The 18,654-nt window shown below is 36.4% G+C and overlaps 1 protein-coding gene across 1 annotated transcript in view; it reads right to left on the reverse strand.

Moving 5' to 3' along the window:
• Positions 1-18,654, reverse strand: part of LOC119067733 (Down syndrome cell adhesion molecule-like protein Dscam2) — a 104,210-nt gene that overhangs the window by 84,001 nt on the left and 1,555 nt on the right. The window contains exon 2 of the mRNA XM_037170845.1: positions 3,481-3,585. The gene's annotated coding sequence lies outside the window, so the exon portion shown is untranslated. The remainder of the gene's footprint in view (positions 1-3,480; positions 3,586-18,654) is intronic.

An 18,654-nucleotide genomic window follows, 5' to 3' on the forward strand; every position in this document is an offset into this window, starting at 1 on the left:
CATGTGAATGACAGTTGACTCCTATGGGTGAGAATGTGAAAGAATTGCATACAAAGAGGGATTATACGCTTTCTCCGAAAATAAAAACTCGCAAAAAGAAATTCTCTGACTGAAACTGGAACTGGAACTGTCACTCGAAGCCCGGGAAAAATTTGATTCCGTAATATAAGAATCCCAACAAAAATCTCTTCGAGAAAAGTGTGACGCAGTCTTTGAAATACAATTTCTAAAATGAATGATACCGCTAGAGTTGACGCTTTCAGCTTCGTTACGCAAAAATTAAATTTTACACACAATTAGTTCAAACAAGCTGGCTTAGTTTTTCTCATTATCTGCCAAATAATTTTTACCAAAAAAAAATTTGACTGGAAACAACCAAAATTTTACCAAAAAAATCTACGTCGCAAAGTGGCAAATGTTCAGGAACAGATCAGCAAGAAAATTTATCTGGGCATGCGACGCAGATTTTTTTGGTAAAATTTTGGTTGTTTCCAGTCAAATTTTTTTTTGGTAAAAATTATTTGGCAGATAATGAGAAAAACTAAGCCAGCTTGTTTGAACTAAAATTGGGTGTAAAATTTAATTTTTGCGTAACGAAGCTGAAAGCGTCAACTCTAGCGATATCACTCATTTTAGAAATTGTATTTCAAAGACTGCGTCACACTTTTCTCGAAGAGATTTTTGTTGGGATATCAGTCGTTTTAGAAGTGTAATCAACACTGCTTTTTATAACAGTTTACAGTTTTAATTCAAAAATTTTACGAAATTTGACGAAATTCGAAAATTTGACGAAATTTGACGAAATTCGAAAATTTGACGAAATTTAACGAAATTCGAAAATTTGACGAAATTTGACGAAATTCCAAAATTTGACGAAATTCGAAAATTTGACGAAATTTGACGAAATTCGAAAATTTGACGAAATTTGACGAAATTCGAAAATTTGACGAAATTCGAAAATTCGACGAAAATTAAAAAATTTGACGAAATTCGAAAATTTGACGAAATTTAACGAAAATCGAAAATTTGACGAAATTCGAAAATTTGACGAAGAAAGTAATTCTCTATCTGCCACCATTCAAGAAATATCTCCAAAATCCCAATTGACCCATCCATTTCCAACTTTCGACATTTTTCGCAAATGCCCTTCTTTTCTACTCGTAAAACTCTGAGACTTTGCCGAAGAAAGTAATTCTCTATCTGCCACCATTCAAGAAATACCTCTAAAAACATAATTGACCCACCCATTTCCAACTTTCGACATTTTTCACATATGCCAATGTGTTCTACTCGTAAAACTCTGAGACTTTGCCAAAGAAAATAATTCTCTATCTCTCATAAGCCAAAAAATATTAGTCCTTTCATCCTACGCTCGAGTAGCTCAAAATTTGGTCACTCTGACCACTGTAGCTCAACCAAATCTGCACCAATTTTTCTAATTATTTTTTTGTTCGATTCGTGTGGCGAATACCTTTCATTTGATGGGTCACAAGCCCCTGCAGGTTTCAATACAGCCTCGAAAACCACACTCAGAAACCACTTCGAGGCCAATAAAACAAAATTATGGTTTTTCCTGGGGTAGTGGCGTATCACATTTTCATTTTTATGCCCACCCCGAGGTTCCTGCAAAATTTCATGGAGATTGGCTGACTAGTTTCCGAGATCGACCGTCGATAGATAGACAGATAGACAGATAGACAGATAGACAGATAGAAACATACAGAGTAAGTTGAAAGATTTTGATTGTTTGGAAAACGTTAATTTGGTGCATTTTCTATCAAAATGACCAACTTGAAAACGATGTATCTCCGGCAATTTTAAAGTTACATAGTCGAGTGATAGCTCGTTTTGCTCGTATTTGAAGCGCGAATAAGATAGAATAGGATTTGTGGTGATACAGGTCAAAGGAAAGAAACTTAAATTCTCGCCTATACGTAGTTGCCGCGTCTCAAAAAAATTTCTTCGTTCTTTTTTTGGAAGTTAGACTGCGTCAAGTCCTCCGCTATCGCTCCGGACATGATGCCGCGTCTCAAAAAATTTTCTTCGTTCTTTTTTTGGAAGTTAGACTGCGTCAAGTCCTCCGCTATCGCTCCGGACATGATGTTTATATGATAGAAATTCGGAAAAAAATCCTGACCCCAACGAGAACCGAACTCGGAAACTTTACGTGAAAGCAAGCAGTGCTAACCATTCGACCACTAAGTCTTCGAATATGTACGAATTGCTAAATTGCTAGTTGGTTTCTCGCGGCTAATGTGATTGAATTCGAAAAGTACATAACGTGTACGACTCATGGCGTAGTGTGCCAGTGTGTAGTGCGTGATCTCAGGACTTCTGTAACGTAATTAGTTTTTCAATCGGATTAATATCTGCCGAGATATAAACCTTTAAAAACTCGATCTGATAAACATGTACGACATAAGAACACGTTTTATTGAGTCATACATCGAAACAGTTATCGTTTCGATTGAAAATGAAATTAGTTTGAAGCAACGCACTGCTCCTAGCATGAACACTCCTTTGACAAATGTCCAATTTGGAGGCTTTTGTGATGAGAGCTACCGCTTAAGATTGATTGTATTGTGTGTTTTAACTCATACAACGAAAACAAGTCATTTATCTTTACGACAGAAACGCAGTGCCTACTGTGACTTCATCACCCTCCAAATATTTCTTATGTTCATGCTAGGAGCAGTGCGTTGTTTGAAGGGATTCTGCAAGTCTACGTGAATAGTTGATCAAATAAAAAATAAAAAAAAAAACAAAAATTTGACGAAGAGCGAACCCAAGACCATAAAAGTGACGCGCTCGCGCTCTAACCAATTCGGCCACTGAGACTTCGAATGAAATGGATTTGTTGACACGTTTTGTTTTGCACAATGTGTGTGGGCATGTGTTTCAGTAGATTTTCCAGTTTTCGTTTATGTATGACATACTCACCCCGGTACGATAAAATCATATATGTGGTAGTAGGGCTACACTCGATCGTTACACTACTGTGCATAATACGAACGAGCGTTAGCGATCTCATTACCCCTCCTACCACACAATAATTGTGTCAGTTAGAATCAAAAGTCGGTCTTATACATTTGTCAAAGTGACGTTTTAAACGTCAAAATAAAATAAATATGCAAAACGGTCGTCTAATCTTTTATTTTTCTTTAATTCTATTTCTGTATTAGGGAGATAGAGATCTGTATTACTGAGAAAAAATTAATAAAAATCCAAGTTTTTTGATATTTTCTACGTTTGACGTTTAAAACGTCACTTTGATAGATGTTAAGGCCAACTTTGTTTCCAACAGACACAATTAATAGAACGTAGGACGAGGGACGCGAATTTTTCCGGCCAATGGACGGAACTATTAAAATCAATCACCAGTTTAACGATATTAGTAATATATTGACTGACTGCATGGAACATGAATTGTGACAGTAAGTTAATTTTCAAAATTATTTTCTGAGAATAAACTTCACTTACCCTTTCCACTGAATGAACATGTTAATCCGTTCCTGACATACCCATGTTACCGTCGTACAATCTATATTATGTAATATTGCAGTTATCACTTCACTGTAAAATTTTCTGTAATTATTTGTGAATAGTTGCACTTAGTAATAATCGCTTCAACGTAAAACCTTCTTTTAGTTCAAAAGAAAATTAAATTTGAAAACCTCATAAATTTTAAACAATATGGCGCCCATCACATTCCAATTATAATAAAAGTTACGCAAAAGAAAACTGTGTCACTCATTTTTGAACCAATTAAACCTAAAATTGGCTATCATTTCGATCAGATATTGACATAAAATAAATGAATTCAGCGCAACTCATTGTTGTGTATTATCTGAACATGGCCGTTTATAGTCGTTGCCGTTACAAAAGGGATTGTAATGAGGTGTAGGGGTAGCAAAAACGGCAAAAACGCGAGAGTATGGTGTGGTGTATATATAGTGCAAAATGAGTTATAGCGTTATGGGGTTTATAAATGGTCCCAAAAGTGTACAATTAATTAATTAAATTGTAACATAGCGATTTCTCCGTACACTACATTTTAATTCGTTAATTTTTATCGACAAATTTTTTTATTATTCACAAAAATTAGGAATAAGGGAATTTAAATTGTCGATTCTCGCCAACATCGGTATAAACATGACATCATAAAATATTGAAATAAAAGTAATTTCACTTGAAAACATACCCGTGTACTTGCCAGGTTACTTGAACATTTACACGATAAATTTTCATACGATGTTGAGTTGAGTGGATCATCCCCTGTACTTATTCTTATAACATTTATCATGGCACTTGTATACATACTCAGTTTACAGTTAAAGTGGGAAGAAAACAAGTTCTTATTTTGCTATTGCTGTACCTTTTCACTTTATCTTCTATGGTGGATTCTACATCTTCTATTTAGCGTGGTAGATAGCTATTTATATTGGACGTAAATTCAATTTAAAGTGGTTAACTGTCAATATAGAAATGCATTATAAAAGTTCGCGTTTAAACGATATTCGTGTGTTGTATGTGATGCAATTTGTACGCGATCCGGTATTTTAAAAAAAATGATATTGAGCGTTTTCATTTTGAATTGAACCAACTTCGATAAATTTGAATTAATTTGTATGCTGATCAAATCGATTGAAAAGGCTATTTGCGCTGGGTGTGATCAGCAAGGCTGTATACTTTGGGAAGGTCACGTAGATCGCCATTTTATTAGATACGCGGGAACACACCTTTTCCATACAAACAAATTCACCAAAATTGTATGGCGTGGTGAATTTTTTGTACGAAACGTGGTGTGTATACAGCCTTGGTGATCAGTCCATTTATAATATTTGGGCTATGCGTACTAGCGTCTTACGGTAGAAATTGTATGTACGGAACTTATGATTGAAAATCTATCTAGAAACAAAATTTTACCAAAAAAATTTTGCGTCACAAAGTGGCAGATGGTTCGGACGTATTAGGACGTATTCTTGCCTATTTTAAAAAATTTCTTAAAAGTATTTTACAAGTACAACATATGCCACTTGTGACGCAAATTTTTTTTGGTAAAATTTTGTTTCTAGAATTTCTTTGGTCAAATTTTTGCTGTTACAGTTTTTGCGTACAAGCCGTCACCTCCGTCACCTCCAGCGATATCAGTTGTTTTGGAAGTATGCACAGGGACTTGCGTCACTTTTACTCTTTTGAGTGTTTTTGACTGATATCAGTTCTTTTGGAAGAATTAGTAGATTGAAAAAATTGAAAAAAATTGAAAAAATTATTGAAAAAAAAATTTTAAATTTAAAAAATTTTAAAAATTTAAAAATTTTTAAAAATTTAAAAATTTTTAAAAATTTTAAAAATTTTAAAAATCTGAAAAATTTGAAAAATTGTGAAAAATTTAAAAAAAAAATGAAAAATTTAAAAAATCTTAAAAAATTTAAAAAATTTTGAAAAATTAAAAAAATTTGAAAAACTAAAAAAATTTTGAAAAATTTAAAAAAATTTGAAAAGTTTAAAAAAATTTGAAAAATTTAAAAAGTTTTGAAAATTTTGAAAAATTTAAAAAATACTAAGTTTAGGGAAAAAAATTGCGGCGAGCAGATCTTACCAAATACCAAAACCGAACAAATTTGTTCTACCATACCCATCCACACACACACTTAAAGGTGTTATTATATGGGGCCTATATGGGAACTTCGAGAAGCCCTAGCTCCGAAACGAGGCCGGTTCCCCCCAAATTTTTTTTTCTGGAATGACTTAGACGACTAGAATCTACTCCCAAAATTTCAACAAAATCTAAAGAAGACTTTAGAAGATAGGAAACACGGACGGACTAGGGATGGGAGGCGTTCAAAATTATCGATAATATCAATCGAAAGAAATTATCGATAATCGATTAATCATATCGTTATCGATAATTTAATAATTATCGATAATTATCGAAATATCGAAATTCGATAATTATCAAAATATCGATATTTTGATATTTATCTGAAAATTCATGATAATATACAGATATATCGGAATATATCGATAAATATCGGATTTTCTGAACGAAATATCGATATATCGAATTATCGATATCTTGATAATTATCAAAATATCAATAATTATCGATTATCGATATTTTTTTGATAATTTTCGATAAAAAAAGTCGATAATTATCGATTATCGATAACTGATAATTATCGATAATCATTTTCATTATCGCACATGCCTAGGACGGACGGACTAACAAAGTAACGTAGGATTTTTTCATTTCGTTTAAAGTACTGAAATTGACCAAAATGTATGGAAATGGGGCTTCTTGGAAGATTTTTTGCGTGGCCAAATTTTAAGCTGCAAGAACGTGTGATAGCTCGTTGAACTCGTACGGACGCCTAGTTTGTTTTAATGGTAATTTGGAGTCATTTGTCTTTGAATTGTAGAACTTCAATATTTTCTGTATATATGGTTCTGCAGTCTACGACAAAAAAAAATTTTTTAAATTTTTTTCTAATAATAGGACTTGCGTCACGGGCGCTATGCTAACGCGCGCCCATGATGGAAATGTGACCAAAACATTAACGTATGAACGACTTTTTCCATACGTTTTCGGAAAGCGAATCCGTTTTTTATGACACAAGTACCTGGATTTCTTAAGAGTGATATCGCCAAATCTTCAGGTGATTTTTTTTAACTTTTGGAACAAGCGGTCTCCGATTTTAATGAGTGATAGCTCGTTGGATTCGTCTTTCAATTCTAGAAAACACGTATCTTTCACTTTTTCTAAAAAAAATTGTTTTCTGTCAAAAGCTCTCAAAAGTGAAGACATGTCAGAGGGTACCGAAAACAGTTTTTCGACAATAACTCAAGAAAAAATGATTTTAAATTGTTGTAATGTTGTACGAATGTCGGCCTTGGAAAGACCTACAGGGAGAGTATACGCACCGCATGGTGCGAGTAGATCCACGAGATTAATGACTAAAAATGTAGTGAATGTTCGGAGAGTCCGCCTTCTCTGCAGCTTCGATGTTCTACAAAACTGAGTGTTGTAGCTGGCCTCACCCACTATCGTTCCACATATAAATGAACCCAGTTCTTTTGTGCTGCAAGCCCACAGAGGTGTTGGAACAAAAGTTGATGCCAAAATGCAGATTTTTTCCTTCTTTCCGGGGGCTCTACAGCTGGAACAGCATCTGGAACGGTACTATGGCAGTCAATACAAATACGCGCCGCTATGCCACGAATATATCAGATCCAGTGTTAGTAATATCAAGAGAAAAATATTATCAAATTTTTCTCGCAGGATTTTAGTCAAATAAAGTGTTAGCGTATAGTGAATGACCTCACGACTCCGGAACAGTAATTAGTTTTTCAATAGGACCAATATTTGCTACGTGATAAGAGTTTGGAAAAACGATATGATCAAGTGGGAGCGAACCAGGGACTAAAGTAAGGAACAAGTGTGTAGGCAATTGGCGACACTGCCCCTTAAAGTGGCGACACTGCCGTCGACATTTGCGACCACAGAATTGTCACTGTATTTGTGGCGAAACCGTTTTTCTAAATGAGGAGCTTATTTACAGCATTTGAACTCCTCCTCTGCAATTAATGCATCGACTGAACTCAACAAATTGAACCAATAAACTACCAACAAAACATGCGTCACGAATGGCAATTGTTGATGAAACCACACCATTTTCAAGAAAATTTTAGGATAAAATAAAATAACTTTAAAGACGAAAACCGAATCATTCGTTAAATTTTTTGAGTTCAGACGCAGAATGCGACACCATTAGCGGTCATGAGTTCCAAAGTTTGAATTACCACGCCAAAATTCTAACTTCAAGTTTGCAGATCTATCTTGGTATTTTCCGGTCAGTTCTTTCCGCTGCGCTGAAAGAAACGTCTTCACCAGAACCCGAAGAATTAAAACTACTTCTGGTTAGAAGATTGCCTGTAGCCAAACCAAGAAATTTAAAAATTTCACCTGCGTCGCATTTTTCCTTTAAATGTTTTTATATACCTAAATTACACCTAAATAAGTATTTGCTCGAATCAGAGATTCACTTATACTTTAAGAGTTGTGCAGTTCACTGTTTTTGTATCATCAAAAGTTAGTATTTAAAAAAAATTCATACCTAGGACCCGAAAAGTGCGATTTATGAAAATCTGTCTATTTTGGATAAATTCTGGTGGGTCAGTCTATGTTTCACTAACATTTTGGATAAATTCTGGTGAGTCAGTCTACGTTTATGATATAATCTGTCTATTTTGGATAAATTCTGGTGGGTCAGAGCAAAAACATGGGCCCCTGACAAGATCTGGCTACACCGAAAAAAATCCTTATTTTAGTCCCTGGAGCGAACGGTTTTCCAAACTTTTTTCCTAAATTTTGTATTTTTGAAATTTTTTAACTTTTCAAAATTTTCAAATGTTTCACAATTTTTCAAAATTTTCAAATTTTTCAAAATTTTCAAATTTTTCGAATTTTCCTAATTTGTCAATTTTCTTTTAATTTTTAAATTTTTTATGGGCTCATTTTTTTAGGTATTCATGAGTACTTTTGTAATTAATAAAGTGATCAACTGTTATTACTCGTACGCAATAATTGTCAAAGCAAAAGTTAGGCCAAAAAAATTCTAGAAGAAAAATTTTACCAAAAAAAAATTGAGTCGCAAGTGGCAGATGTTGAGGAAAGTATTATTAAGAAAATTGTTAAAATAGGGAAAAATACGTCCTGAAAGAATGTACAAATGAAAAATAGCCGAATCATCTGCCACTTTGTGTAGCAAAATTTTTTTTTGGTAAAATTTGTCTTCAAGAATTTTTTTGGCGTACAAGCCAGAATTCGTCACCTACAGCAATATCTGTTGTTTTGGAAGTATGCCCAGGGAGTTGCGTCACTTTTACTCTTTGAGTGTTTTTGACTGATTTTGTGGCAGATCATATTAGAGATGCTAAAAATCCATTAAAAAATCTGTTCTAGTGCAGCACTAGTAATGCTTGGTTCAGTAAGAAACATAAGAACCATACCACAACCATTCCGCCAAGACCCATAATTCCATAATATGAAAAATGTGCGAAAAATGCAAAGCTTTAAATCGAAATCTCCATTTACAATTAAATTACTTCACTTGCACTACCAAATGCAGCGCATAAACAAGTTACAGTTATGTGTGGAAAAAATGGAAATGAACAGCCAATTGACTGAATAGTACATTACTATGCAAGGGAAGTAAAGTGATATCTCGTATCCAGATGAGAAAAAGTATCCGAGGGCGGCAGCCCGAGGTACTTTTACTCATCGTGATACGAGATATCACTTTATTTCCCGTGTGTAGTACGACGTTTTACTATGCGAGTGATGTAAAGGTTATTGCCTATACATGTAATAGCCTTATTACATGCACCAGCATAGTAAAAACATTTTTGAGTATTAAGAATGCCTGGCCGCCCATGTCAGTGAAACGCTAAAAAAAACGCTCAATAAATCGTAGAATAATTTTTTTTTATTGTAAACAATTCTACGAAAAATAAATAAATGGAATTATGGAATGATATAGTCAACATAAAGAGGATCTGGCCATTAATTTCATTGACCTGTATTATATGCAACGTTTTTATTTTGTACATAACATAAAAAATGAAATAAAATTTTGAATTCCGACTGTGTAATATTATGTAGAGTAGAAGTGGAGATGCTCCCATCGTGTATACATTTTGGTCCTTTTTGACTTTGTATTCAGAAAGTAAATAAATCCCTCTACGAGACACAGAGAAAAGTTCTAATGTTGAGTAAATACTTCCATCAAAAATACGTACATAGGTACACGCCTGATTCCCGTATGTGTATTCTGTATAGTACTAAAGATGATGTTCGACTTGTGTTGTATATTTTATTACAATTTGATTTAGAGCAAATATTATGTACGAGTTAAAGGCAGGTACTCAAACCGTTCCATTCAAATTAGCTTCAATAAAATTTATTACAAGACCATACCAAATAACAGTACGTCATCGCAGTATAGCGAGTTACGTATGGGTTTTGGACGGAGAAATACGCAATCTAGCAAATTCGTCCATACAGTCAGAGACAGTGAAATTTCAGTATGAATTTCATTTCATTTCATTTCATTTATTTCAGTTTAAATGCGATTATAAATACAAAAAACATCTGCGTAGCTCTAGTGTGACGAAGTCAATTCGAAAGCGCTACGATTTTTTTTTTAAATCAGCTGAACAAAGTATAAAAATTCAAAACAACAAACGAATTGAAACAATAAAATTTAACTAAAGCAAGGGTGAGGGTGAAGGATGGATATTGCGAGATTCATAATTAAAATTGAAAAAAAAACAACAATTAGGAAGTAAAAATTCACAATGATCGCAATCAGTCGTAGTTAAGTTTTTAATGGAAGTAATACACAATAATAATGGAATTAAGCTCTAACAAGGTTGGATAATCAAAATTAAAAATTAAAATCGCTACGACCTAACAAATAGGTCTTGAGTTCACGTGAGAATTCTTCATATCGAGGCAAGTTTCTAAGGCAGAGCGTTGAACAATGTGGGACCCGCGTATTGTAAGCTACGCTTACCGTAATTAGACTGAACGGAGGGCTTCTTCAGAAGATACGAAAACCTCGTACTGTACCGGTTGTTATTGTCGGAAAAAATAGTCGAATGGTGCTTCACATCGCTCAAGCTGCAATACACATACTTGCAGACTGCAAACTCGTGCATCTTAGAAACTGTGAGCATACGCGGAAACTCGGCACTAAACAGAAGCCTAGTCGGAAAGCGCAACGGAAGCTTGTGAGTAGCTTTAAGGGCTCTTTTGTGCAAGACCTGGAGCTCATCCATCATGCTCTTGTTAGCGGAACCCCACACACCGATACAGTACGTCAACGCAGGGTGCACAGTCGAGTAGTAGATAATTCTGAGGATCTTTCTTGGGAGAAAACGCAACCTCTTAATAACACCAGTGCCGCGCGAGACGGTGCTACTAACATTGACAAAGTGCTACTAACATTGACAAAGTGCTACTAACATTGACAAAGTGCTCATTCCAACCGACATGCTCGTCCAGCACCAAACCCAGACACTTGACCGAGGAACACGTTTCGATCGTCACGCCATTAAACGTAAGGGCAGGCAAGTCATCGACCTTCACGTGGGGCTTGCGGAAGTGAACCAGCTTAGTCTTACTCAAGTTCAAAGTTAACTTGTTGACGCGAAAATACTCGGAAACGACTTTCAGGTCATCCGAGAGATCTGCGATGTTGTCTACAACGAGAGCAGAAGACTTGAACATGTTAGTATCGTCAGCAAAACTGAATGGCAAAGATTTGAGCGGCAATTCGAAGAAATCGTTGACAAAGATGATGAAGAGCAATGGGGACAAAACACCACCCTGTGGGACACCTATGGTAACGTCGGTCAACCCACTCCTGACGTCGTTACAGTCGGTGCATTGCTTCCTGTTGCTCAAGTAGCTTCTCAACAAACTGAGTGCTATTCCCCTAACGCCAGCAGCCTCAAGTTTGGCGAGAAGTAACTTATGAACAACTGTGTCGAATGCCTTCGATAGATCAATAAAGAGACCAGACACAATCTTCCTGTCATCAATCTCCCCATTGATCATATTGATCAGCTCGAACAAAGCGGTGTGTGTCCCACTGCCTTCTCGGAATCCATATTGTCTGGTATGGAAAAACTTACAGCTGTTCCACACGAACAATCAAAACTATTTCTACGGTTTTACCACTACCACACAGCTTCATGCCACGCATGAGCGCCGCCGATGAAGCCGCCGCCGGCCATTTTTGAGCAAGCCGCGCCGCAGCCGAGCCGGTGCCAAAAACACAGCTCAAGCCGGCTTGAAACGGCTGGAAAATGAAATAAAGATTTCGAAAGGTGAATGGGTGAAATAATTTTGAAAACCGAGATTCCTGTTGATCCTAAGCAGCTCAAGTACTTTTTGAATTTTTTTTACAAAATTAAGAAAATTTTGAAAATTTTCTTGAATTTTCATGAATTTTCCAGAATGGTATATTACGTCCTCGCTTCTAAGTTTGTTGTTTTGGCAAGTATGACCTTTGCGGAACGAGCCGATTTTTTTTCTTTTCAATTTTTACTTGATTTTCGTGAGCTTTCGATTTCTTATCGAAAACCATTTTCTTAATGAGTTAAATGAGTGTACCGGAGCATGATTTTCCATTTAGTTCAAGTTTTGAGGCAATAAAACTTGACGCGTTAGTGAACCTTAGACTTAGAGACTTGCTTGTAACAAGACCAGTTCCACTTGCACTTTGAACAACCTAATCTACCTACATTTTCGCTTTCCGTACAATTTCATTTTCATGCTTACTAGTTCATTTTCCATGAATTTATCTAAACGTTTTTATTTTGAAAAAGAGTTAAAAGGAACCTCCAGCCGAGCCGTTTTAAGCCGACTTTTTCGCCGCCACCGAGAAATTTTTTTCGGCTAGCCGCCGCCGAGGTTTCTCCGTCGGCGCTCATGCCTGTACCACACAGCTTCAACCGTATAAACAGTTTTGATTATTTGTGTAGATCAGCTGAAAAATAGCTGAAGCAAATTCATGCTGAAGTTACACTGACTCTGACTGTACAGCCAGTTGATTTCTTGAGTGTGACCCACGAGCTCACACTGATGATCTTACTCAATATTAGTTTCACTTCTTGTGTGAATATTACCGATTCGAGCAACGCACTTCAAGCATGAGTGTCACTCTAAATATTGAAACTTGACAGTGTGTCACACAACTCTAAGACACGGTTAAAAAAAACATTTCATACAAAATAGTAGATACTCTACTTTGGCAGCTCACTTTTGCTCACCATGCTCACTTTTGCTTGAAGTGTGTTGATTCGAGACGAAACCGAGGTTGGAAAGCCGAGAAGAAGCCATTTCCTACATTTGTCGCGTCGACAAGTGAGGTATTTCATACACAAACTTTAAGTAAAACTTCGACTTCGACGCAAGAGCAAGACAAGAAACACCATTCATGACCCAAATTTGTTGATCGGCTCGTCATGTCCAGTCCACCCACTTCGAAGTTTAAAGTGAAACTATTAAAGTGAAGAAACTTGACACACCATTCAATGCTGCCAAATGTATATAAAGTCTTAAAGATATAATTCCGAAGCACTTAATCTCATTAAAAAGATTAGGATGGTATTATGATGCGGTCTGTCTTCGGTGTTATTTAATTAAGCTGGTTAAAGGAGGTTGAAATAAATCACATTACCGTTATCATCGACATTCTTACTTGTTAAAAAGTTTTTATGAAGCGACTCATAGCTGCGTTAAACTGTTGCACTGTTCTTGGCACTGTTGCAACAGCACCAGAACAACACCAAACTTTTTTAACAGCTAATAACTGGTATAATATCCATTTTTAAGACAAAACTTTCGAGAATTTTTAGTTAAAATATTAATTCAATTCAATGATTTCCGTACAGTGTAGGGAGTAAGGACCGTCTTTGTAGGAACAATTACAGCCATAAAATCGTTGCGTCGTAACTTAAATCTTCTATTTGTAGATAGATTCGATGTTAATGGTTTACATTAAGGAGAGACTACAGAACGATTTAGGAAAGTAAAAAATAGTATTTTTCGTTACGAGTGTTGAAAAATTTTGCTTTCATCACGAGTTACGAACTACGTTTTTTGCGCCTCACGATCATAATGAGACGAAACAAAAATTTAAATAAAAATAAAGAAAAATGAAAATCACTCTACGGAAATAAAAATGGCCGTCATGTCAAAATCAATGTTGCACAGAAACCAAATAATCGTAAATGACGCATTAACATTCTAGTCCAATTTCGAGTGTCGACTCAAGGCTACGTAAAATAATTTAGTGTTGCAAAAAAAAAGCAAAATGAGCGGATCCGAGACCGAAGACGACTTTTACGATATTGAGATGGAGGCTGAGATAGTAATTCGGAACCTTTTACCTAAAAAATCAGCACCAATTTACGAAAAAGCGTACAAAAATTGGTGTCTGTTGAATAACACACCGTCTGTGGTCGATGAAAAGACGCGGCTAGTAGTAATTTCGCGCCGTATGGGCGCGAAATAACACTATTAAAGTAGGAATCTCGCGCCACGCAAAATTCCTACTTTATTAGTGTAATTTCGCGCCCATACGGAATTTCTTGTTGGTAGGAATCTCGCAACGTCTCAGTTGCGATGCAGGCATCCTAACATTTTGTAAAAGGAAAATCCACTTTTTCTGAGTAAGGATAAGGATACCGGTATCCTTGATACAAAATATGTGTATCTCAGTTGGGATACCGGTATCCTAACGTTTTGTAAAAGGAAAATCCGCACTTTCTAAGTCGGGATACCGGTATCCTTGATACAAAATATGTGTATCTCAGTTGGGATACCGGTATCGTAACGTTTTGTAAAAGGAAAATCCGCACTTTCTAAGTCGGGATACCGTTATCCTTTATACATAATATGTGTATCTCAGTTGGGATACCGGTATCCTAACGTTTTGTAAAAGGAAAATCCGCACTTTCTAAGTCGGGATACCGGTATCCTTGATACAAAATACGTGTATCTCAGTTGGGATACCGGTATCCTAACGTTTTGTAAAAGGAAAGTCCACACTTTCTGAGTCGAGATACCGGTATCCTTGATACAAAATACGTGTATCTCAGTTGGGATACCGGTATCCTAACGTTTTGTAAAAGGAAAATCCGCACTTTCTAAGTCGGGATACCGGTATCCTTGATACAAAATACGTGTATCTCAGTTGGGATACCGGTATCCTAACGTTTTGTAAAAGGAAAGTCCACACTTTCTGAGTCGAGATACCGGTATCCTTGATACAAAATACGTGTATCTCAGTTGGGATACCGGTATCCTAACGTTTTGTAAAAGGAAAATCCGCACTTTCTAAGTCGGGATACCGGTATCCTTGATACAAAATACGTGTATCTCAGTTGGGATACCGGTATCCTAACGTTTTGTAAAAGGAAAGTCCACACTTTCTGAGTCGAGATACCGGTATCCTTGATACAAAATACGTGTATCTCAGTTGGGATACCGGTATCCTAACGTTTTGTAAAAGGAAAATCCACACTTTTTAAGGGTACCGGTATCCCTGATACAAAGTTCGTGGGTGTTAGAATAAAATTCGCGTCTCAAAAATTTATGTGCCTGATACTCAACTGAATATACCGCCAATCTATCGCCAAGTACTCGTAAAAACTCTCTACATCAAGTTAGCCATTGAAAAATGTATGGGCGCGAAATTCCACTATATATGTGTAATCTCGCGCGGCGCGAAATTACTCGTTACCTGTGTGGAACATTGATGATTAAGGAAAATATCGATATCAAAGAATTCCGTCATCTACGCTCATACCTGAAGAAGAAGGGTAAGGGTTATCATGCGAAGAAATTGGCCATTTTGACAAATCCACAAATCTACCGATTTGTTAAAGAAGCACCAGACAAGGAATATTTGGCCATGAAGGTAATTCTTGACTTTTTCGGGACGAAGAACAAATTGCTCATGCATGGATGATTTTGTTTCAGGTGGCATTGGTGATTGGCGTGCTTGGTTCATGCAGGCGCACAGAACTGAAGGATATGACGTTGGACCAAATGATATTTTCTGATGACCAGAATGGTGTATTGATTACTCTGCCGTTAACTAAAACTGACGTTATTCGACAGTTTGTGGTTGGGGAAGGCGATGATCCGGACATCAATTTGGTATATGTGGTGAAAAAATATTTGGCATTGGGCCCACCGAATCTCGAATCGGAGCGATTTTTCGTGGCATACTGCAAAGGCGTCTGCGTTCGGCAGTTCATTGGAATTCATTCCATTGGCGGTTATCCCAAAATCATTGCAACATTTTTGAATTTGCCGAACCCATCCACATTTACGGGACATTGTTACAGATGTTCAGGTATTAGCCTAATGGCTGAGTCCGGCGCTGGTTTAAGTGATATGCGAAGACATTGCGGTTGGATGAACGAAAGCATGGCCGAGAAATGTATCGAGACATCGATCAACAACAAACGAAAAATTGCAGGACATATACTGGGTATCCGACCCACATCAACAGTCAGTTCAGTTGATGTAAGTGATGCGTCCACATATTCTGCGAGCAACATAATTTCTGTCGACACTGCAATAGTCGATTCGGTGGTTGGACAAATGTTACTTTTTCGGACGCGGCCATCTTGGTGTGAGCAGTACCGAAAAAACGCACATTTCATCATTAGAGTGAGTGACGAAAAGCATCGAATTATGATCGTCAGGCGCAAAAAGTAGTTTTGTTTAAACTTACAGCTGTCGAGTAATGTGGACCAGGGCTTTTTGAAGAGAATTAAAATTCCGAATATTCCTAATAACTCCGAAAAATTATGAATTAATTCCGGAAAAAATTCGGGAATTTGTTTGGAATTAAAATTCTTTATTGCATTGCGGTCTATATATCGACATTAAACATTGTTTTTCGGAGTATTATACCAAACATTATTTCTCTCAATTATTCCATTGATATGACGTCATTATTATTTATCTTGGTAAATATATCCTACATTAATATATCGATAAGTTGATCGTTTCCGCAATACAATAAAACATTATAAGGTTCCAGTGAATATACCACGCACTAATACTCTTCTGTATATTACACATACACTTGTTACACTCGTGTTTGTGAAATATACAGAAGAGTATTAATTCTCGGTATATTCACCGGTACCTTAATGTACTATTAAAATAAGCTCTGATATGGACCGACCAACGACGCCCCAATTTAGATGTTAAAACATAAAGACAAAACACCAATTAGCACGTGCCCACTTACAAAATGCAAATTCAAAAAGGTATATCACTTAATACCCGCAGAGATGCTACACAGTCGAAAATTTGTTAAATATTCGCTCTTTGCCACATTTTGTCTTCGTCGGCAAAGATTTCTCTGCTTAACCAAAATTGTACGAAACGCATCATATTATTGTTAGTTACAATTCGGGTTGCGGTTCGCATGGTTTTGTACGGAAAAAGGATCGGTGAAGGGTTAAGACGATTGAAACTTTTGGAATTTTTACGGTGTAATTGTGTGAACGTTTGGAAAATTAGTCGAACACAATTCCCGAAAGACGTAGTAGATTTTTGGAACATCATGAAAATAAGACTAGATTTTACGAACAGCACAAAACGTCGTTGAGCAGATGCTTTTGGATCGGTTCAGGTTTGATTTTTTGAATGCAAAACATTATAAAAAGTTGAAGCCACCCTCTCTAGACATGGACTCTAATTCGATAAAGGTTACAGAATCTGCACGACAGAGTAAATACAGGCAGGTGACTATGAATCTGAATTATCTAGTAGCCTTATATTTTGCGAAGTTCATTTTCATAGAGTGTGTTAGGTATTTGACATCCAATAAATGAATCGCTCCTGCCTGCATTTACTCTGTTGTGGTATCTGACTACGTTAGAGTCCTGTGTACCCTAATTAATTCAATTGAATGTACAACCAATTGATAATATGCTTTTTCGACAAAAATTACTTTTATGCTTTAAGAGTCAATTCGCCAATTACATGTGATGTGATGTCAGAGGGTGGTCAGAACACTTTTTTAGCAATAACTTGAGGAAGGAGTAACACAAAAAGTTGAAACTTTGTAGGATTGTTGGTCTATCCACGGCCGACCGTTTGAGCCCACTCTGACTTCCACATGCGCCACCCATGGCCAGCCATCAGTCAAAGTATGGTCAACTTTCAAATAGTACTGTACCTCTGCAACATCATTGTTCCAATGGGTGAACTACACATTATGTTAGCTGGCTTCAGCCTCTATCACAGTCCGAGTAACTCTTTTCAAAAAATAACTATTTTCATACATTTTGCTCATAGCTGCAATCTACAATTTTTTCGGTCAAATTTTTGTTTTACAATTTTTGAGTACAAGCGCAAATAGTGTCAATAACAGCAATATTAGTTGTTTTGGAGTTTTCCTAGGGAATTGCGTCACTTTTTACTGTTTTAAATGTTTTTGACCGATCTATACAACGCCGTAGGTGAAATATTCGATATATAGATGATCGCAAAACCTCTCCAATCTGTTGAATTGCAACAAATACAGCATGTATGTAGTTTTGGGGTGCTTAGCAATGTTTTAAAGATAGACTATGTTCACTCTGCACCGCTACACCATTTTTCTACAGTCACATAGGCGTACCGACTATGAGCGAAATGTATGAAAATAGTTATTTTTTGAAAAGAGTTACTCAGAATCGATCGGCTATGGGCTAGAATTGTCCCCCAGACACGTTACTAATAAAAAACCATTTGGACATAAATTTGGTTCAAATTTACTCTTTTATTCCAGCCGCAAAGGTCAACTTTTTTTCAAATGGTCCGCAAATCCTGCAACACAAAACTTCTGTGGTAGATTTTTGATATGTGATAGAGGCTGAAGCCAGCTACCATAATGTGTAGTTCACCCATTGGAACAATGACGTTGCAGAGGTACAGTACTATTTGAAAGTTGACCATACTTTGACTGATGGCTGGCCATGGGTGATGCGTGCGGAAGTCAGAGTGGGCTCAAACGGTCGGCCGTGGATATGCCAACAATCCTACAAAGTTCAACTTTTTGTGTTACTCCT

This window comes from Bradysia coprophila (genome assembly GCF_014529535.1).
Source record: "Bradysia coprophila strain Holo2 chromosome X unlocalized genomic scaffold, BU_Bcop_v1 contig_128, whole genome shotgun sequence".
Lineage (NCBI taxonomy): Eukaryota > Metazoa > Arthropoda > Insecta > Diptera > Sciaridae > Bradysia > Bradysia coprophila.